The 20,617-nt window shown below is 40.4% G+C and overlaps 1 protein-coding gene across 5 annotated transcripts in view; it reads right to left on the bottom strand.

Moving 5' to 3' along the window:
- LOC100690528 (beta-1,3-galactosyltransferase 1) overlaps window positions 1-18,936 on the bottom strand; it is a 189,480-nt gene extending 170,544 nt beyond the window's left edge. For 4 of the 5 annotated variants that reach the window (XM_019352180.2, XM_019352181.2, XM_005449930.4 and 1 more), the window contains exon 1: window positions 18,579-18,914. The gene's annotated coding sequence lies outside the window, so the exon portion shown is untranslated. Of the gene's footprint in view, window positions 1-18,578 lie in introns of all 5 variants that reach the window. The other variant, XR_003216393.1, reaches the window with a different exon arrangement.
- Between the last annotated feature and the right edge of the window lie 1,681 nt (window positions 18,937-20,617).

The raw sequence follows: 20,617 nt of genomic DNA, 5'->3' as shown, positions 1-20,617 counted from the left end.
AAATAATGAATTTTGTCTGTATTTAAAAATAAAATCATCATTCAGAAAGAAGTAACCTCACTTTTCTTTCACAGTACTGAGCCTCCATTCAGGTGCTTAATTGCTGAGCAATTTGGAGGAAGACAAATGTGTTCATAAGTCTTGTTGCACAGTTCTTGCAGGATCGAAAGACCTGAAATCCATTAGCATTACTGTCCTGTTTTATGCAATGTGATCTGCAGAAGAAAGTCACCATGAACTGTTACTAAATAATGTGACAAAGGCACTAAGTTGTTAACAGTGAGATGAAATAAAGCTAGATCACTGTTGTGAGGCAAGGACCTGAGCAGTCATATACTTTCATATATAAAAGTAAAAAGAAAGAAAAGCCAAATCCGAAAGACTGTTGATAGGTGAGGGGAGAGTGGCCAGCAGCAGTGACCTCAGACACATTACAGCACAGCAGAATAACAAGTTGTCATCAAGTCAGTTGCCTTCATCTTCTGTTAATCCTGTGTGTCTTGTGCCTCTGAACTCCGCCCCTTTCTTCTTCTTTTGCAAAACAGAAACAACCAATACACATAAAATACAATGCGGCAAATTTGGAAACCTCTAGTTGAGCGCAGTACTTCCTGATGATGTAAAAATTGCTATAACTTAACAACAAGTTAGGCTCACCAACAGGTTTATGTTTCTGGGCGACAGCTTGCAGTTCGCAAACACTGCCTGGCCTGTTCTATTTTAGAGGCTGTTCTCATCAGCATTCACTCTGGGGAGCACCTGCTGCTGAGGTGGATGCTCCACGAGTTATTGGATTGCTAATCTCTTCCTGGGAGGCCTTTTCAGCCAGCCAGACAGATGAGGTTGGAAAAGGCAATAAGCCATCTACAGCGAGCAGCTCATGATAAACTTGAGTGAGAAGGAAGCAACAGAAGGGGTGTCGGGTTGAGGGGTGGGGCAGGCGGAGAGATGAGAAACGTATGTTCATATACACGGCTGAGTTGGGAGAGGTGTGCTGTCTGGCTTGCTACGACACGTCTTCCTCCTGATTTCCTTCTCCACAGCCACACAGTTATTGCTTTTATTTGAAGACTGCTCCAGCATTCTCCTGCAATAGATCGCAGTGCTCGATAAAGTGGTGGTGGTTTCGGTGGGTTGGGGGTAGGGGGTGGCATGAATCTGGTCCTGCCATCTACACTGCATGCTTCCTATAGCCTGGCTGGCCTCCTCCACCGCTGATTGCTTTCTTAATGGTGATGAATGCAGAGGAAACGGCGGGCCTACTGCCACAGATGCAGTGATGGAAGGGAGCAATAACTCTAGATCATGGGGACCATTCTAGTGTGAACATGGCATGAGATTACACAGAATGCACAGTGTCATCAAAGAAACACTAACCAAGTCCAACAAAAGGGGTCTGCTCACAGCTTTGCCTGATAAGACCAACATATTATTTTAAGCTGATTTAAGATAACACTTTGTCTGTGCCTTATTTTCTTGATGCAAATGGTTACATTTAAAGGTTATTCACATTCTTTCTTATTAAAACAACAACTTAAAGTTCCGTTTTTAAATAATGAAACTTCCTGCTCTTTTGATCCTCCTTAACAAATCAATGCAATGTTCCCCATATGCAGATATTAATGACCTCTTAAGTATTTCATTCAAATGATTCTCTGAAAAAAGTGATCAGCACCATCCTGGAGCCCAGCTGGTCACTGATGTCCTTGCTCTGCTCTCGAGATCTGCAGGCAAGAGGATCACTAACCAGAAACTACTGAGAACTGGTTAATACTGTGCTCACTGAGGCCACAAGAAGATGGAATTTGTTGTTTTTATCAAAAAAATATCTGGCAATTAAAACATTTGCAGAGAAAAAAATTATAAACAAGATTTAACCACTAATGCAAATAAGCATGCCAGTCCGAATCCTGAAACAATGCCACACTACACCAGTGAGCTTACATAATGCTACTGCTAAAAGACCTCCCATCCGTTATCTTGTCCTTCTCTTTGGGGGTGTTCAGTGTTTTGATGCATGGTCCAATGTTTGTTTACTGTTTGGATAGATGAGCAGTGTCTCAGCACTACAAAAGAAAAGATAAAAGGTATAATTCACCAGACCTTTATGGCAGTCTGCTACACTTCGAAAATGATACTGTATGCAACGATATAGATTGTGACATTTCACCTGTCTCGCTTATCTCAGTGTAACATGCAATGTCGTACAAGATTATTTATTCCTGCTCAGCTCTATAAAACACAAGGAGGCCATTTTTTTGCCAGGCAGTTCTTGTGGAGATTCTTCCTTTAATTGTACAGATGATGAACATGACATAATTACTATTATTAATAATATAGAAATATGTACAGAAAACTACTTTCTGTGTCAAGTTTCTTATTGTAGTTATTTTTTTAGCTCTGTGAGTTAAATTCAACAGCTTCTCCTAAACTGCAAAACCTAATCTTGCATCCTGAAAACTATTGCCATTAGCATCAATTTTAGCTGTAGTTTGATTTTATGGTTATTGGAAAATAAAATTATATAATACAATATCAGTAAATCACCAGTATAAAGATGGGCATATCTTCCAGGTCAGCTCTGAAAGGTTAAGCCAACACAGAATGTGGATCGATGCTAAATGGACTGGTTCTTACACATTCTACTCTTAAAGCATTTTATACAACATTCAAACAAACACCTTCTTCCTATCAAACATCCACACACATGCCTACTCTGACTAGCACATTGGAAAGCAACTTGGGATTCTGTATCTTGCCCAAGCATACTTTGGCATGCAGACTTGAACAGCCAAGGATCAAACTACCAACCTCTGGATAAGCTGTAGATGACCTGCTCTACCTCCTGAGCTACAGCCACCCCAATGATGGGTTCAGTTTCCAGCTTCAGGTCAGTCTGGATATAAAGAATATGTTCATTTGGTGAATTTTGGCCACTTCAGTAAAGGAGAATTATGTACATTATGATCTCTGGCAAACAATCTGTTGCTGTTTAACATAGATCCATTAACAAAGACCATGCAGTTTCACAGTTAGCAACCAAGATGACAGTGGCAATGGCACTGGAACTTCACTGCCCTCAACAGCTACTCAACTACTAAAGCTGGAATATTTTTGTAGTAATATGATTTTGCTCCAAGTGTTGTATAAGAATTACCTTCAATCACTGAAACTATTTTCTTGCAGTTTTCTGTTTTCTTCTATTTGTTTGCTGTTATCTTTACTAAAGACAAAAAAATGTGTACAAAGGAAAGGACATGGTATTTTTTTATATTATTTTGTTTTATCAATGTTAAGCAATTGCCAAGATTAGATTTACCATTATCATTTAGCTCAAAGCCTTCTAGAACAGCTAGCATAGCCATGGATGCCTTGTTTTATCAGCCTACCTAGCCAAAAATTAGAAGCAACATTACCTGTTATTCCTGACCTCTGCCCCGTTACACTATATTCTACGGCTATGTACAATAACAAAGGCTTACCAAAATGCTTTGAAGCTTTGTCCATTTCCATAGTAATTAAAGTCATCATCAGTGCAAAAGTTCATGACAGCCCATCCATTTCCTGAAAACTTTCATGCATGAAGTATGACAACCTCAATCAGGATTTATTTCTTAAGTATTTTTATTCATCTTTAGGCATGAAAAAAGATGTTTGAACTTCATTTTTTTAAACATGTACTTTTCAAAGAGTTTTTTAAATGTCCACTTAGGTGGACCACTGGCTGACCAGTGGGTGGCAGGGTATGGAGTGACACATCAGTGTCCAATGTAGTGGTTTATGTACAAGTATACCATCAACACTGACACAAATACAAGAAAACAACTGTCCACTGTAGTGACCACTATGCATGAAAGGGTTAAATGCTTATGGTAGGGCTGGGGACCATCCCAGCTGCCATAATGCAAAATGCAGGGTATACTCTGAATAGGTCACTATTGCAGGCCTAACACATGACATAATGAATACCAATCAACATTATACAAAATTAATGTTATTATTCAATTCCAGATAAGGATATTTAAGTTTAGATAGTTCTTATCTAACATTGATAATACTAATACTATAACTACTACTACAAGATTATGAATTTAAAATGGCACATGAAAAACATCAAGTGCCAGATTTGACAAACAAAGCTGTTATATGAAAACAAGACTCTCATATTACCTGAAAAATGTAAGGAACAGTTTAGCCATCTACTGTGACATGCATGCTAACAAAGTAAGCTACCAACCAAGGCTAAATGTCACATAAGCCCTATCAGTGAGACAAATGTCTAACAGGAGTTGGATGTGTCTGATCATCTGAATTGCTGACATTCAAAGAGAAGGTCTAGTCTACTTGTAATCAACAGTGTTTACCAAAATGACAAAACTGAAAACAGCAGCTTACTGTCATAAAGCTCTCCTATGTATGTTACATATGAAAACAGCTGTGTGGTTGGCTTTGAACCTGAAGGATTATTGTAGCATCTTTTGGCATCATAGCACATCAAACACATCTCACAGGCTGTGGGGAGGCAGAGATGCAAAGTCAAACCACAAAGCAGGACTACCATCCACTGGTTCATTACACAAAGGCTGTTTATACTGATGTGAATAGGAGGACTGTCAGCAGCAACACACATATGATGGCTTCCTGTTTCCTCTCTACAATAACAGGTGAACACATCTTTTATCAGTAGAGTTTTGTGACATGATGGAAACATGATGGAAAGTGAGTGACAGCTACTCTCCCAGCTATCAGCGGCTGGGAGAGTAGCTTTAAGTGAGTGTAAAGCCAGCTATATTAAATGACTTAGGTTCTAATTTTTCATTGCTGGAAAGGTCACCAGGTGTATATAAGACACCCAATACTGCCATTTCCTAAGGGCAGAGTGTAATGATGACGGCTGATTGAATGACAAATGATCCAAATATCAAGATTATCCACAGAGCTGGTGAGTAGACAAACATCTTGCATGGCCACATTAAGAAAAACGAAATTGTTTTGTTCTCCTGTATAAATCATACAAAGTAGCTGAACGTATTCTACTTCTAGCTGATGACTTTTGTTCTACATTATTACAATATGTTTGTTTTGTTGCTTTCAGGTGCCATTACAATCCTCATTATCGTTTACTTCTTCGCTTTTTTTCTGTGAATTTTCAATATAAAATAGGATAAAATCTGTGCTAACTGAAGAAGAATCACTAAATACGTAACTTTTCACATTTCTGCTCCAAAAATCTAGACCAAATTAAAAGCAGAGAATGGATGGTTCGATGGAGATTCATAGCATATCAGCGTATGCAATCAAATGCATGTCATATGGATATACTGGATAGTTATGCCCACTCAAAGTAAATTCGAAAGCTTGCAGTTGATTAACTGTAAAAAAAAGAAAAAAACACTATGAGAATATAATCAAATACATTTTTAAAAGATACATCAAGAGAGGACATACTGCTTATCTCACCAGGGTGCATATTAGCCTAGCCATGTTACATTATTTTTTTTTCTCAAGACGGCTAGATAACACAGACATTCCTGAAGTAATCCAAGCAGATAAAAGCATCTTTAGAGCTAAAGCTCTAAACAAGCCATGCATTCATGTTGTAAAGCATGCATGCACTCTAAAGTCACGGTGTAATGGAGTGCAACATACAGTATTCAAATCTATAAAGAACATATTCATGGGCTTTTCTGGGAAGATAAGCCTGCGCTGCCTGTCTTGACAACAAAAATAATGAAAAAAAAAAGTGCCCTGAATGCCTGAGAATAAACACGCTCCAAGAAATGATTATACCAAACAAACCTCAAATGTGTTTTGCCTCTCCTAGTGTTTTCTTGGGTGCTCAAGGGGAAGAATTGTTTTTTTTTCCCTACCTCTGTGCCACTATGAGAGCACAGTCAAACAGCAAATAAACCATGTCTGGTGCCATAAATAAAAGAGAAGAATTGAGTGTGCACACTTGCTTAGATATACTCCAAATATTGATACTCATTTTTCAATGTTTCAGACACATGGGGTTTTGTAGTCCACGTGCCCAGAGAACACATCTTTATGGTGTTGTTTTTATTTTGGTCGTGTACCACAGTGTCTGACTTTGATCGATCGTTTGCTTGGTGTTTGGTTAGACAACGTGACACTTGACCAGAAAGTGAAACCAAAATATCTCTGTCGCCCCCTGGTGGCCGGCATCCTGGCTGAATCATACAAACTTCAGAGAAATGTTTAATGGCTCAGCCACACTAGAGATAAAATAGAAAGGCAACTTGTGATGCACCTGATGCACTATGCACCAAAATCATTTTGGTGGTGTCTCTTATCTTATCTTATCCACACATCCATCCATCAATACATTTTCTTCTGCTTATCCATTTCAGGGTCGCAGGGGGCTGGAGCCTATCCCAGCTGCTATAGGGCAAGAGGTGGGATACACCCTGGACAGGTCACAAATCTGTTGCATAGACAGTGCTAAACAGTGCTACCCACCATGCTATAAAATTGGTTTTTACATTTGTGTAGCTGTGTAACTTGCATTGGTGTAACCCTTCATGTCAGTTTAAAATCAAGACAGCTTCCTGGTAGCTGATAAAACCTCAGCCACCTCCCTCCATGTTAGCAGATGGAACAGGAGAAAAACTGGAAAAAAAATTACAGTACACCACAAATGAAATTAGATTTCTGTCAAACTAAAGTCGTATTTGAAAACTTACAATGCAACCCTTCTCCCAGTGTCTGGTTGCTTTCAGTTTAACAAGTGGTGTTTGCATTAAACCAAATGAATTCAGCTTTTTCAACCCCCTCAAGTCCGCGTGTTCTCTCCTTTGAGTAAATGCTAGTCTGAGGTTCACTCCTTTGTTTCTATCACTCCCACTTTGCCTTCTTTTTCCATGCAGTTTCCACACTTACTTCATTTGCTCCATTGTCCAACACTGTTTTTAGTGCAAACAAGACTATTTAAACATTTTTTCCCTTTCAGGGATTACAGGTGTTTTGTGTTTTGAAGCTCTAAGTTAAGTAAACTATGGGAAAAAATGTCCAGAACAATCAAGGATGCAGCCAGCTATGTGAAGTTACAAGGAGGGGTGGGCAATATATCGAATACACTCGATGTATCGTGTATCGTATTTTCCACGTACGATGATTAAAATAGCTTTATCGTAACCATCAAGACACATGCACACATGCATGTATTTTTCTCCCACATGCTGCGGATGCATTATTTTCCAACCAGAACACCTTCTACCCGGTACATTGCATTGAGCTTGCATGTTTATATACTACCAGATAGAGAATATACTCGCTGTTATTTGGATTTCACAAGAAGGATGTTGAATAAAATGCGGTAATTTGCAAAACATGGGGTAAAACTATTGCTGCTAAAGGTAGAAGTACCACGAATTTATTCTATGGCAAAACAAAGAATGTTTTGAACTCCGCATGTCAACATTTCCTGATACACCAACTGTGATACCTGTGACTCTTCTAGGTCAGTCTTTTTTATAGTCGCTGCCTACACTTTTGTTCCTGTAATTTGAGGGCATCACATTTTTATTTTACAATTCCATATGTTAGAAGCACACAAGAGCACCTTTTTAATTTCAGTTTATTTATTTTCTCTCATGAATTATTGCTTGATGTACTTTTTTGTTGCTGTGATGTTTGCTAAAGGTTTAGTGTTGACCACAGAAAGAGGCTTACTGTGACAGTATTGTCATTTGTGAAAAACCTCTGTGTGCAACTGATGGTTAAAAAATGGTTCAAATAAAACATTTCAATTCATTCAGATTTTTTGTAATTTAAATATGGAATCGTCGGTTTGACTGAGTACACCAGAGGAATTTTAGGCACTCTATGGTTAAATATAACATCTGTTTTTGGAGGTTATTAAAGCTAAAGAAATGTCATAAATCTGCTTCTTTTATATGACCAATGGGGAAAAGCCTAAAATTTCTCACTTTGCTTAATAGGAAAATTAGCAAGTATTTACATTTGAAAAGGAGGTGTTGATTTGAAGAAGAGAATAGAGAAAATTCTTGAACATTTCACTTGAACATAAAGGAACTTTTGAATATGTAAAGACATTTCATTCCTACTGTGTGTGTCCCTGCCAATGAGGAAATATTCCTGCAGTCAGTGTTCAGAAACATGGTTAGTGATTCTTCACTTACTGGTACGTTCAAAACAATACTGTAGGGGGGGAAGTGTTAAATTTATGTATCAAGAAATTTCACAGAAGGATGTCCATGCTTTCTGAAACTTAGGAGAGGGTGCATGGACCAAAGCACACTCGTAAATCAGAATAGTTGAAAATAGAGAAAATACATGGTTTTCAATGGCTAAGTCAGAGTCCAGACCTTAACCATACTGAGATGCTGTGGCATGACTTAAGGAGAGCTGTGTAATTAAAGCATGTCATAAATATTGATGAACTGAAAATATGTAGGAGGAATCATCTAAAATTCTTTCTTTCCAATGTGCAAGACTCATTAGCATCCACAGGAAATCTCTGATGGAGTTGCTACTGTTAAGCTGAACTGAAAATTAAACAGGCTATCAAAACTCAACCCTACAGATGATTGTCAGAAATAATAATAACTCACAGCATCACTTAAACAAGGGCAGCCTCACCATGAATGTAGTTCAAGGTATATATTCCCAGTATTTATTTGTTGGCTTACTTTCCAAACTGTTCTAACTTTTCAGGGGGTGATTCACTCATGTCACAATTATCAATATTGAGAGTTGAAAGAAAACTCCTCAACTGAGAATATTAAGTGAATCCCACAAGCAGCCAGAGGTGGATACTGACTACACTTAAACACCTAAGGAATGTTCCACCAAAATAAAGCAAAGCATAGTGTTAAGATTGCATAAAAGCTTTACCTATATGATCTAAAGAGAAATATTTGCTCACAATGAAAGCACCAGTGGCAAATCATAACACTGTGTATACAGTAACCTGCTGCAACCTCTACCACAAGTGATCTCAATGAACCTCTTAGTTATTTTACAGGAAGCACCTGTTCAGTCCAGAAGGTCAGCTCAGAAACGTTATCATACGTATATCTGCCTGTCCCATGTAAATATATTTATCTTCCAACAACTGAGAACGAAGGCTGTTAACAAGACCAACTGGGATAAGATGAGAATAAGATTGCTCCACATTATATCTGCCTACTCCCAAAATCAATTTGGGAGATATTATTTTGAGAAGCAAATGTCAAATTTACATACTGGGCTCAGAGGATAAAGACACTTAAACACGCACCAAAGTGCATCGAATATACCTAAAATAATTGGTGCTATGTTTAGTTTGGCAAGGACTGACAATATTCTGGATATTGCATGTCCACATGCAATTGTGCATATTCTATAATTAGGTCGAGATGTCAAATGTACGACTATTCAAATGGGTTAGTCGGGTCCACTGAGGAATATGTGCTCATTGAGAGCAGATGCTGATTGAAATCAAGCGTGCACACAGGGAGATATTAATATCACCTAAAGGATTATGCCAAAAAGCAGTACAAAATATTACACACAGTGCCTCAGAAAGTAAAATGAAATAATTTCCTATGTGGTGTCTGAGGGCCAAGCTGAACTCTGTATTTAATTAATTGAGCTGAGAGAACTATAAACAGAAAGCCTTTGACTCTTTATCCCATTTCCCCCTAAAGCTTGCTGCATATAAATATCAGTATGGAACCATGCTGTGCTTTCACAAAGAGGATTGGAGTGAGGAGAGAGGAATCAGACAAAAAAAAAAAATCTTGCTTTACTTTATTTAGTGACACCAGCATTTGTCTTTGAATCTGGAAGCCATAGCAGGCATACAAGTCCAAGATGCCTTCCATTTCCAATGTGGGAAACAGCTTTGTTTTTGACACATGAATTTTGAAATGGATGATTTCTGAAATTCTTTCACAAGATGTTTCCAAATATTCTCAACATGATGGACTACATAAATTTTAAACTTAGACCCTCAAAATTAGATTGACAAAGAATCTGCATGGCAGCAGAATACAGAAAGATGCCCTAACCCAAACAAACCTTTGCTTTCCTACTGCACTGGAGGTTAAACAATCTTTGGAATTGGACCAAGAGAGGTTTATCCGTCTGCTATTTGACCACTCTGATGAAAATCCAATCATCTACTTGACCAAGGGGGAACCAAGAGACATCAGAAGTCACAGCAGCCAGCTTGGCAAACCAGCAAAAGTCCCATCATCAGAACCTAATTAAAAAAACCCGGGGCTAGGAGACTCAGATCTCCACTCTTCCAACACTAAGCGTGGTGGCAGGGGAGGGGCTCAGCAGGCTTTTGCAGCAGACTCACATGTGGAAATGGGAAGGCAGAAACAGCCAACATGCAGCCAGAGCTGACAGACTGTGAGATAAGAGGGTGCCGGGAAATACAGCTCTGATTTGTGATACCACAACTGGTAGAAATGTGAGCTGAACCTCAAAGGTGTGAGCAAAGAAACAAAAAAAAATTAAGTACTGTGATTCATACAAACTCACTTTAATTCAACAATGTAATCACAAAGCTGTTCTATTGGACTGCAGAGGATTGCTGCAAAGGACATTAGACATTACCAGGCTTTCTTTGTGTTCGCTGGTGTGATAAAACCCAAAACCCCAGTCACATATAAGTCTTTCTTAACCTCCTAGGACCTGCCGTCCACATATGTGGACATCACATTTTGGGTTATTTAGACCAAAGTACTCAATTTTGCTCTACATGGGCCTGATATCCACTTACGAGGACATTATACTGCTACTGTTCTATCAAAATTTTAAACAAATATCCTCATATGTGGCTCTTATTTTTCTTAAAAACAAAAATAAGGTTTAAAAAAAAAATCTGGTAATTCTTGTGTTTTTACATTCATTGGGCCCCAATATGCCCAAATATCAAAGAGAAATTAAAAATGCATGTCGTGGAAGAGTTCGGGTCTTAGGAGGTTAATCCGGGATCTCTGCTTCAGCCTCTGTATGCGTTCACATAAAGGAGTCATCTGACAAATCGTTACTTCTTTAACAAAAACTAAGCAAGAGTGCAGAAGCAAGGTGTGAAACATTAACTGTTGCTGTTTCCATAGGAATTAAGATGGCAAGTAGCACTCGGGTCCCACGAAACTCATTATAACCACGTGTGCACACCTCTACATAACCAGATATTTTGGCTGTTTGCAGGCCTAGAGCAATCAGGTATGTGCTAACACATTTCCAAGGAGTAAAAAACATCAGTAATGATCTCAGACGAGCAAAACCCAGAAGCCACATCTCAGACTCTACAGGCCAGTTAGCATGTTAAATGTTAGCATTTATGAGAGTATAATTAGAAAAAAGACTGAACAAGTATGGCTTTTTTTCTCTCTAATTAAAACACGGCAGGAGGTTTGCAAAGTTGCAACTGAACAAACGATACAACGTCTGGAACAATGCCCTTTGGAAATACAAGACCAAAGTGAAGATGCTTGGCCATAATGCAAAGCACCACATCTGGCGAAAATCAAACACAACATATCAGTACAAACACCAACTGTCAAGTTACAGTCCTTGAGGACTCATAATGTGGGCCACAGAACCTTGACCTCACTGAGTCACCAATAAACTCCTGTACATACAAAAATACCCTAAAATCAAATGCGAGGACTGAAAGCTGTAACAAAATGTAACAAAATAATGATCCTAAACACATCAGCAAATCTACAACAAAATGACTGAAAAAGAAAAGAACCAAGGTGTTGCAATGGCCCAATCAAAGCCATCAACCCAAAATTCCTCTACTGATGACCTCTGACCTCGTCAGAAAATGATTACTGTTGCTAAATGTGGTTCTACAAGATATTATAGCTGCCAGGGAAAGATTCAGCATAAGCATGGTACTAGTACACACCCCAATGGCTTTAGAGATGACTAACCTACCTTAACTGCACCAGCAGTGAAAATGTGACATTGTTTCAGTTCAGGCTTTTCATTTTTTTGTTGGTTTATTGTCTGCAAGAAAACAATAGGAGGCATCTGCCAACTGAGCATTTGAGATATTAACAGCTTACTGTGTTGTCATTCATCATTTTTGTAAACAAAACAAGAAAAACACGGATGACAACACGTTATTTAGTTTCAATGTTGCGCTGCCATTATTGTAGTATCACTACAGCACGCATGTTTTTGTGTCAGATCCTGTAAAAACAACCAGACACACTGACAAATAACCAGGCCATTTATTGTTCTATTCGTGTGCCAAGTTGCTGAAAGTACTTGTGTTTGAAACAAAAAAACCCCAGTGTAACCACAGTTTTGGGCTACTGGATTCGAATCTATCTGCGCTTGCAGGGTTATATGCAGAACTGTATGACGTGTGGCATGTGGCTAAGCTCTAGCCAACAAGATTATCAAATGATCCAATAAACTTTGGATGATAGTCACAGACATGATCACAAGGCGCTAAGCTCGATGGAAAACAGAGTCGCCTGTGCCGCTTCCCAAAGCCTGCTCCACCGAGAGGCACAAAGAGAGCAGTGCTGAAAGAGCAAGGGTAAGATGGGGAGCGTAGGAACTGCATAGGTCACAGCGCATCAGTGAGAAAAGCAGTGAACACCCTCAGAGAAAGAAAAGAATCAGAAAAAACTAGTACTGCTGTAGCAGCACAAAATTCAGGGCTTATAAAAGATGACAGCCTTGTAAGTTACAGCCTCCTCCTATCAGTAATTACAGTGTAGCCAGACAGTCATAAAATCTAATGCATTGTAAATTATGAGTTGTTACACAGAAACCATTAATTCTGCATGAGAACAGGCAACTAGGCAGTGCTCTCTCCATTGGTTTGCCTCCTCGTGCTGTGATTAAACTGACAATTAATTAGTGAGAGAGAAGGCCAAGCGAACAACAACAATCCGATACGTCACTGATCCCCTGAGGGCAATGCTCTTTGCTGTTTGCCCTGCTCCAAGAAGAGGTCAAGGGCAACAGCTCCAGTGGCCTGCAGAGAGATGCTTCGACACAACAGCAATTACAGGGTCCGGATGCAGTGGAATTCTGTACAAAATAGTTAAAGAATTTAATCAAGCAAGTAGAGTTAGGGCCCAAAAATTTAGGAAAAAATAGCCAACTGATTCTTCTGCATAAATAAATGTTCACCTCACCTCTAAAATAAATCAGACCATAGAGAATAATGCTGTTGGTTGTGTCCAAGTCCTCACAGAGTTGAGATGAGTCAAAGAAGCATCATCTTTTAGGCAAATATTACATTATTAGCAGAATTAGAATCAGGAGGGGCTAAAATGGCTCTTTTTCATGTTGAAGGTTGCCAAACCCAGGGTTAGGCGATATCAGAGACATAGTAGAGAGCTTCCTCCAAAGGGTGTCTGGGTTCTCCCTTAGAGATAAGGTGAGAAGTTCAGCCATCCGGGACAGGCTCAGAGTAGAGCATCTGCTCCTCCACATCGAAAGGAGCTAGTTGAGGTGGCCCGGGCATCGGATAAGGATGCCTCCTGGGCACCTCCTCTGTGAAGTGTTCCGGGCATGTCCCACCGGGAGGAGGCCCTGGGGCAGACCCGGGACATGCCGGAGAGATTATATCTCCTGGCTGGCCTGGGAACACCTTGGTGTTCCCCCAGACAAGCTGGAGGAGGTAAAACTGGAAACAGACTTGAAAATAAACAATTCTGATGAAGCACTGATGCCTGAAAGCTAGAAGGTCTTAGTTGGGTTCTCCGTGGTGTTTTTTGTCCCCTGTGGCTGCATAGGTTTCCTCCTTCCTCCCAAAGGAAGCATAAAGTTGAGAGCATAAAGTGATGATGTGATGAGCAACAAAGGTAAATATGGCTTGTCGTAGAAAGTGCTTTGAGCAGTCAATAAGATTAGACAAGCACTAACCGATTTTGTCACCAGACATAACCTGTGTGGGGGCTGGGTGGGGGAGAGCTACCTCCTGTGTGAGCTCCACAGTTTCTGGTCAGTCAATTGATCTGTACAAATGAGCAGATTAAAGCGTGTTGTGTGAGTTAACGTATATCCTGAGATCAATAAAACTGATGTGTCTGTCAGATTTTAAGGTTAGGGTAGTATGCTCTTTTGGGGAATAAACCACTAAAAAGACCCCGCCCACTCATTATTTCTACACAGATCAAAAACCATAGAGATGTGTTTCTTTGACAAAAGCCTCTTTAACTAACATAAATCTAAGCACACCTCATTAACCAGGCACCAGGCTACAGTTTCCTTTTTGCTGTCATAGGGCTAATGTTAATTAGTTACAGCAGTCTAAATGTACTCATCATTATAGCTGGTGAAATCAACTTGCAACAGCTTGTTTAAGGCACTTTTAACAATGCAGGCTGCTTATGTGAAAGTGTAGAGAGCACCTTGAAAGTGTAAATAAAAGTGCAAGACCGAGATTCTGACAATGTGATTTTGGTATGGATGACATGATGTGTATGCCAGCATTGCATTATGGATCCCGCCGCAGATTACAGATATCCAACTATGTATATTTAGCATTTTGCCACAGTTAGAATAGAATAGAATAGAATAGAATAGAATAGCCTTTATTGTCATTGTACAGGGTACAACGAAATTGGAGTGCCACTCCCTCGGTGCAAAATGCAATAATAAATATAAATGTAAAATATGTAAAATATAAAAAGTACAATAAAACAATCGTAAGTACAGGATAGCAGCATTAATATAATGATAGTATGAAAAGCAGCATAATATAGTGACAGTGACAATATGGTATGGTTAAGCAGGTTCAATTGTTTTTGTGCTTATATACTACGGTGACAGCTGTACCGTCGGCCTGACGGTAATAGTTCAAACAGTTGATTACTGGGGTGAGAATAGTCCTTGATGATATTGCCAGCTCTGCTGAGGTACCGAGAGTTTGCAATGACCTCCAGGCTGGGCAGAGAGCAGCCAGTGATCTTCTGGGCTGTGTTGATGACCCTCTGCAGTACTTTCCTGTCTGCAGCTGAGCACCCTGCATACCATGTTGTTATGCCGTACGTTAGGATGCTCTCTATGGTGGCTCTGTAGAATGTCACCAGCAGCCTCTCCTCCAGGTTGTTCCTCCTGAGGACTCTCAGAAAGTGGAGACGCTGCTGGGCCTTTTTTACCACTGCCGTGGTATTTGCAGTCCAGGAGAGATCATCAGAGATCTGCACGCCCAGAAACCTCATGGAGTGTACCCCCTCCACACAGTTCCCGTGAATGTAAAGTGGGGCCGGGTCTGCTCTGCCGTTCCTGAAGTCCAAGATAAGTTCTTTAGTTTTCGTGGTGTTCAGTTGGAGGTTGTTAACTGAACACCACTCAGTCAGTCTGTTGACCTCATCTCTGTAGTCCGACTCATCCTCCCTTGAGATGAGTCCAACCATTGTGGTGTCATCCGCGAACTTTATGATGGTGTTTGAGAGATGGGTAGGGGAGCAGTCGGATGTGTAGAGCGTAAACAAGAGGGGACTCAGAACACATCCTTGTGGAGACCGGGTGCTGAGTGTGATGGTGCTGGACAGGTGTGGGCCGAGTCTAACAGACTGTGGTCTATTTGTCAGGAAGTCCTTGATCCAGAGGCAGATGGGGGTGGAGAGTTGCGGCTTTTTAGGAGGGATTGCACTTCGCTATTCATCCAGGGTTTTTGATTTGGAAACACCCTGACCCTTTTGTTGACGGTGACATTGTCAACACAGTTCCTGATGTACGAGAGTACAGTGTCCGTGTACTCCTGGAGGTTGAGGCTGGAGAATAAATCCCATACAGTTGTTGAGAAGCAGTCCTGCAGTTGAGAGAGGGCTCCTTCAGGCCAGGTTTTTATTGTCTTTGTCTGGGGCTTTGTTTTTCTCAGCAGGGGGGTGTAGGTGGGGGTGAGGGACATGCAGAGATGCAGAGATGGTCAGATCCAGCCAGGTGGGGGGAGGGGGGGCTTACTGTCACTTAAGAAGCACAGCAGCTGCCTGACAGCACAAGGAAAGAAGGCAAGGATGTAGCAATGTGCAGGGTTAACGTGCAAGTGTAAAAAAAATGGGGTAGCCTTGAATATTTGAGCATCACCTAGCTACGGTAAAATCTGTTTTCCAGGAACTGGAAAATGCGGCTGGACGTGACGATGTTGATCACAGGCAAAAATAAACTAGCCCAAGTATCCATGATTGCAGCCTTGACGCCCTCAACTGAAGCATCGGTGTGTGGATTCCTTCTTGCATGAAGGTCGGATGGTGACTTGACGCTAAATCCCAATGATGAAGTGTTTCCAAACATAATAAGACATTGAAGCTGATGACATTAAAATGGGCTCATTTCAATGTAAAGGTCTTTGTAAAGTAGCAGTTGCCAAAGGAAAAAAAATCCAAATGACATTTGACAAACCACGCTGTACACTTTAAAGGAATATGTTCCCCGAGGGCACCAAAATGCCACTGCGCGCAGTAACAAACAGTAATCCACAAGCTGACAGAGTTCCCCTTAAATCGTGTGGACAAGGAAAGCGTAAGTGCATTGAAACCGTGAACGAGTTAATAAGCCCGTTCTGTAATACACTTTTCTGTTGTGCTCTATACAAATGCTATTCATCAATGTCACACGCAGTTTATCTCATCCAGGAGGGCCCATGCTGTTCCATAAATTCAGCTCCAATAACATCCAGAACTAAAATATGATGTAATTAAGAGGGCTTTTCTGCAGATTCATAAAAAACAGTCTTCATTTTCCTCCATTGCAAACAGCAAATGTTTCGAAAGATCGATTTTGTGCATCGCATTCGTCCAATAACTCAAACAGGCAGGATGCCTTTGCACATAAAACCCCCACATGAGGGTTAAATTAGTTAAAACATGCCTATTAGATGCACACCCAGGGACTTGCTTCCTCTCACAGGATGCCAATAAGATGTAGTTTACAACGCAGCACATGTCAACAGCCTATCTGCAGATATAACGACTGAGTTTTGAAGGAGTGTTTGATAATGATTTAGCACAGACAGCTTTTGAAAAAGGACTCAAATTCATTAGTTTCATGGGGGAAGGTAAAAGGAGGAAAATCAGAGGGGCTCTTTCCAGCGCTGCACCAGTAATTTATTGATCCACAATCAATGTCATCATGACTTTTAGAAGGACTAGCAGCTGTGATCGCAGCACCTATAACTGTGGAAACAGTTTCTAAATCTCAACATCTGTCAGAGCTTTTGTGACAGAAAAATTGCTTCCATCAAGCTTGAGCTTAATCAAACAGAGGATTTAAACAGCATTACAGCAGCAGAATGGAAATGAGTTCTTCTATACTTTACTTCATCAAACTAGACCTCCAGACCCACGTCCTGGTTCCCATTTTCAGATGTCATTTCCTAATTGAGATTAAAAGACTGCATTTTGTGTCACAGGAGACAAATGGAGGACCGTGGGACATTTCTGAAATTAAATGGAACTTTCCCGTCATTCACACAATTCCAGTGTCTGGTCGCATGCCAGTACATAGGCTTAAATGAGAGAATCTGGCAGAGCTGATCGTATTAACGACCCAGGCGGCATTGTAAAGGTTGTGCTCCCACAAAAGAGATGGTTTCACTCCACCGCTTAAAAACAGTGACAAGAAGTACTGATGTAAGTACTTCAAGGAGCGTGGTACAATTCCAGAAAGAGGATCAGTCCTGTGGGAGGGAGACGCATTTGTGCATGTGCAGTGTTTATATTTCAAAGAAACTGTCAAAGTAAATCTATAGGAATGGATTTTTGGGAGGTTTAGGCACACTGTTAACAGCGAGTATAGACACTGACCGAGAACTGCGTTATGACCCTTAGATTACAAGGTAAAATCCTATTCAGCAGCTTGCCACTGAGGGTTATATGGCTCGCTTTCAATTTTTGACTTCTTGGTGTAATGTAGCAGTATCTGACAGGGTGATAAAGGACAGCACGGTGACACACATTCCTTTATGCTGTGCAACAGAGAGCAGACGGCTTTTCTGAGTTCATGTTAATTGACATGGATTAGAGGCCAGATAAATCCGTTATATCTGATATCAAGCTATGAAGTGCAAAGCATTATGAAATGCACAATGCTCTCATCTACTTATCTGGATTTATTTTGCCTCTGCCCTGGCTCGCCTTTTTCTATGATTCTCATAAACGCAAATAAACCCGACACCTGTGAACCGGCTTCTTATTGAAATGATGCCACGCACTTAAAACCGCAGTTATTCCTGCGAACTACACAGTAGAAAGCAGCTCCAAGCACCGAGCCGTGCGTTTCAAAAGACGAAAATGTATCAAACTACACCTTCAATAGCAAGTTTTAAATCCCAGTATTACCTTCGGCGCATGCCTACTGAAGAAAAGAAAGAAAAGAAACAAGAAATAGCCACAGTAGGAAATAACATTTACAACCACAACAAGGGTCAAACGGCGTAGTCATAAACAAAACTGCAGGTGATGGACTTGGCAAGCCTTTAACTCAATGTCACTTCCAAACACAGCATCCCTGGGAGCTGGAAGCAAACGAATATTTTTAGTGGCAAGAAAAATTCCCCGACACATAACACACCGAAGGAAAATAAAAACACATTTGGGACCCTTAATGAAAACACCCACCCGTGTTGTCGTCCGCGTCCCGTCCTTACAACTTGTCCTGGAATCTCAGATCCGTCCGCTTCACACAGCGCTGATACCTCCTCTGCTCGGCGTCTCGAGCTGCACGCTGCGCTCGTGGAGGTGGAAGAGTCGGGCGGGGGCTGTCAGCGGAGGAGAGGAGAGGAGACCGTCCAATCAGAGGCCGCCTTGATGAGGAGGGATGGCGGCCAATCTGCCCCGGCAGAGAGAGCGAGCAGAGCGGGGTGATGCCGCTTTGTTTAACGGAGATTGACTTTCAAGCAACAGAGCGCAAGCGCCTGTGATGTGATGGTATCTGGACGAAAATAAGCATGCGTACTAGTTTTGCTGCCGGGGGTAGGTTTTCCAGCTGCTTCCGTAAAGAACGCCTTTATTTGATTGAGACACCATTAATGGCATGGCGGGATTAACCATTGAAGGGGAACTGAGTATGTATCCAGCCATCACCATTATATTCCCGTCATGAAACAGACCTACTGAAACACGAGTCAGTTCAATCAAAACTGGTGCAAATTATCTACAGTCACATTTAAGTTAGTAAAAAGTGCTTCACAACAATAATCAGTGGATAAATATACAAATATTAAAACATAGTTGTATCCATTAGACAAGGCTGTAACACCCGGGACGCCAAGTTGTCCATATTGTTTAATGGGCATTCCACTCCATGCCTCATATTTTTTTAGACCCATGATGGAAATGCTCTTTGCTCATCCCTAGAGCTGAACCATTTGATTGGCAGGTTCATCTGCAGCAATATACTTACTAAATAATCAAGCATGTCAGGAGTTTTGCTGTTTTATTGTTTTTAAGTGAAATGGCTTCATTACAGTTTGTTTCCATGGAGCCAGACTTTCTTGTCATTTTTAAAGTGGCCTTGAGCAATAGTTCTCTAGCTTTTCCAGAGGTCTTTCAAGGATTTTCTTTAGAAATTAGCTGCTTTTTAAAAAAAAAAAAAAAAAATTGTCTAGTCTTTGTATTTGACCATATTTAGAATAGTTGTTTTAAGCCATTAAATCACTGACTTATAAATGATTCAAGCATAACTCAAGGGATGAATGAGTTTTGCATCTAAACATAACAGATAACTTAGCATAGAAACTGTTTTAAATTGCATCTTTATGCACTTTGTTACTAGCAGCCTGTTGGAAAAAATATGTAATTTGTTCCAGTTTCTTCAGGTGAATTTGCAAATCATCCCAACGATAACAGTTATCACACAGAGAGTAAATAGTCACTTTTTTGCCCTGAGGAAGTGATTCCCAATCATAAACTTGCTATTTCCCACCATTGTGTCCAGCTTATACTTCAGCTAAGCTAAGATAAGTGAAAGACAAAAGAAGAGGTGGCAGGCCTAAAAAAAAAAAGATCTACAGCTGGTGATCGTATCTGGAAGTCTTGCTCTAAAGAAATCCAACAAAGAGTTGATCTCAATTGATCTGTTTACTCTTCACCAAAGACTGAACAGAACTGGCCTGAGTGGAAGAGTGTCTGTAAAGAAGTCATTCTTAATGAAGGGAAAACAAAAGAAAAGGCCAATGTATGCCAAATTAAACAACTGGAATGAAAATCTGAGCCAACAGGTCTTATGGAGTAATGCAATTTGAGATTTTTGTTAATATTATTTTTTTTGCAAATTTTGCAAAAATATATCTGCAAAATTTTGATTCACCATACAATAACATCTAAAAAGTCTCTAATTGGATTTCTGAGCATGACAATGATTCCAAAGACATTCCAGATGCAGTAAAAGCACATCTGAATAGAATAATGCACAAGGACAGTTATGGATCGACCTTCCCAGAGCCCAGGCCTCATTAATGAAGCAGTGTGGTATCATCTTGACAGAGCAGAATGAAAAGGCAGCCTATATCCAAAGAAGGGGTCTGGAATGTCCTTCAAGAAGCCTGGAGAACTATTCTTGAAGACTGCTTAAGGGAAATGACAGGAAAGCTTGCATAAGAGTTCAGGCTGTGTTTAGGAATATAGGTGGTTATACCAAATAATGACTTTCAAGCTTG

Source organism: Oreochromis niloticus, linkage group LG23 (genome assembly GCF_001858045.2).
Source record: "Oreochromis niloticus isolate F11D_XX linkage group LG23, O_niloticus_UMD_NMBU, whole genome shotgun sequence".
In the NCBI taxonomy this organism is placed as follows: domain Eukaryota; kingdom Metazoa; phylum Chordata; class Actinopteri; order Cichliformes; family Cichlidae; genus Oreochromis; species Oreochromis niloticus.
Note: the sequence above shows the minus strand (reverse complement) of the source record. Positions and strands in the feature narration are given on the sequence as shown.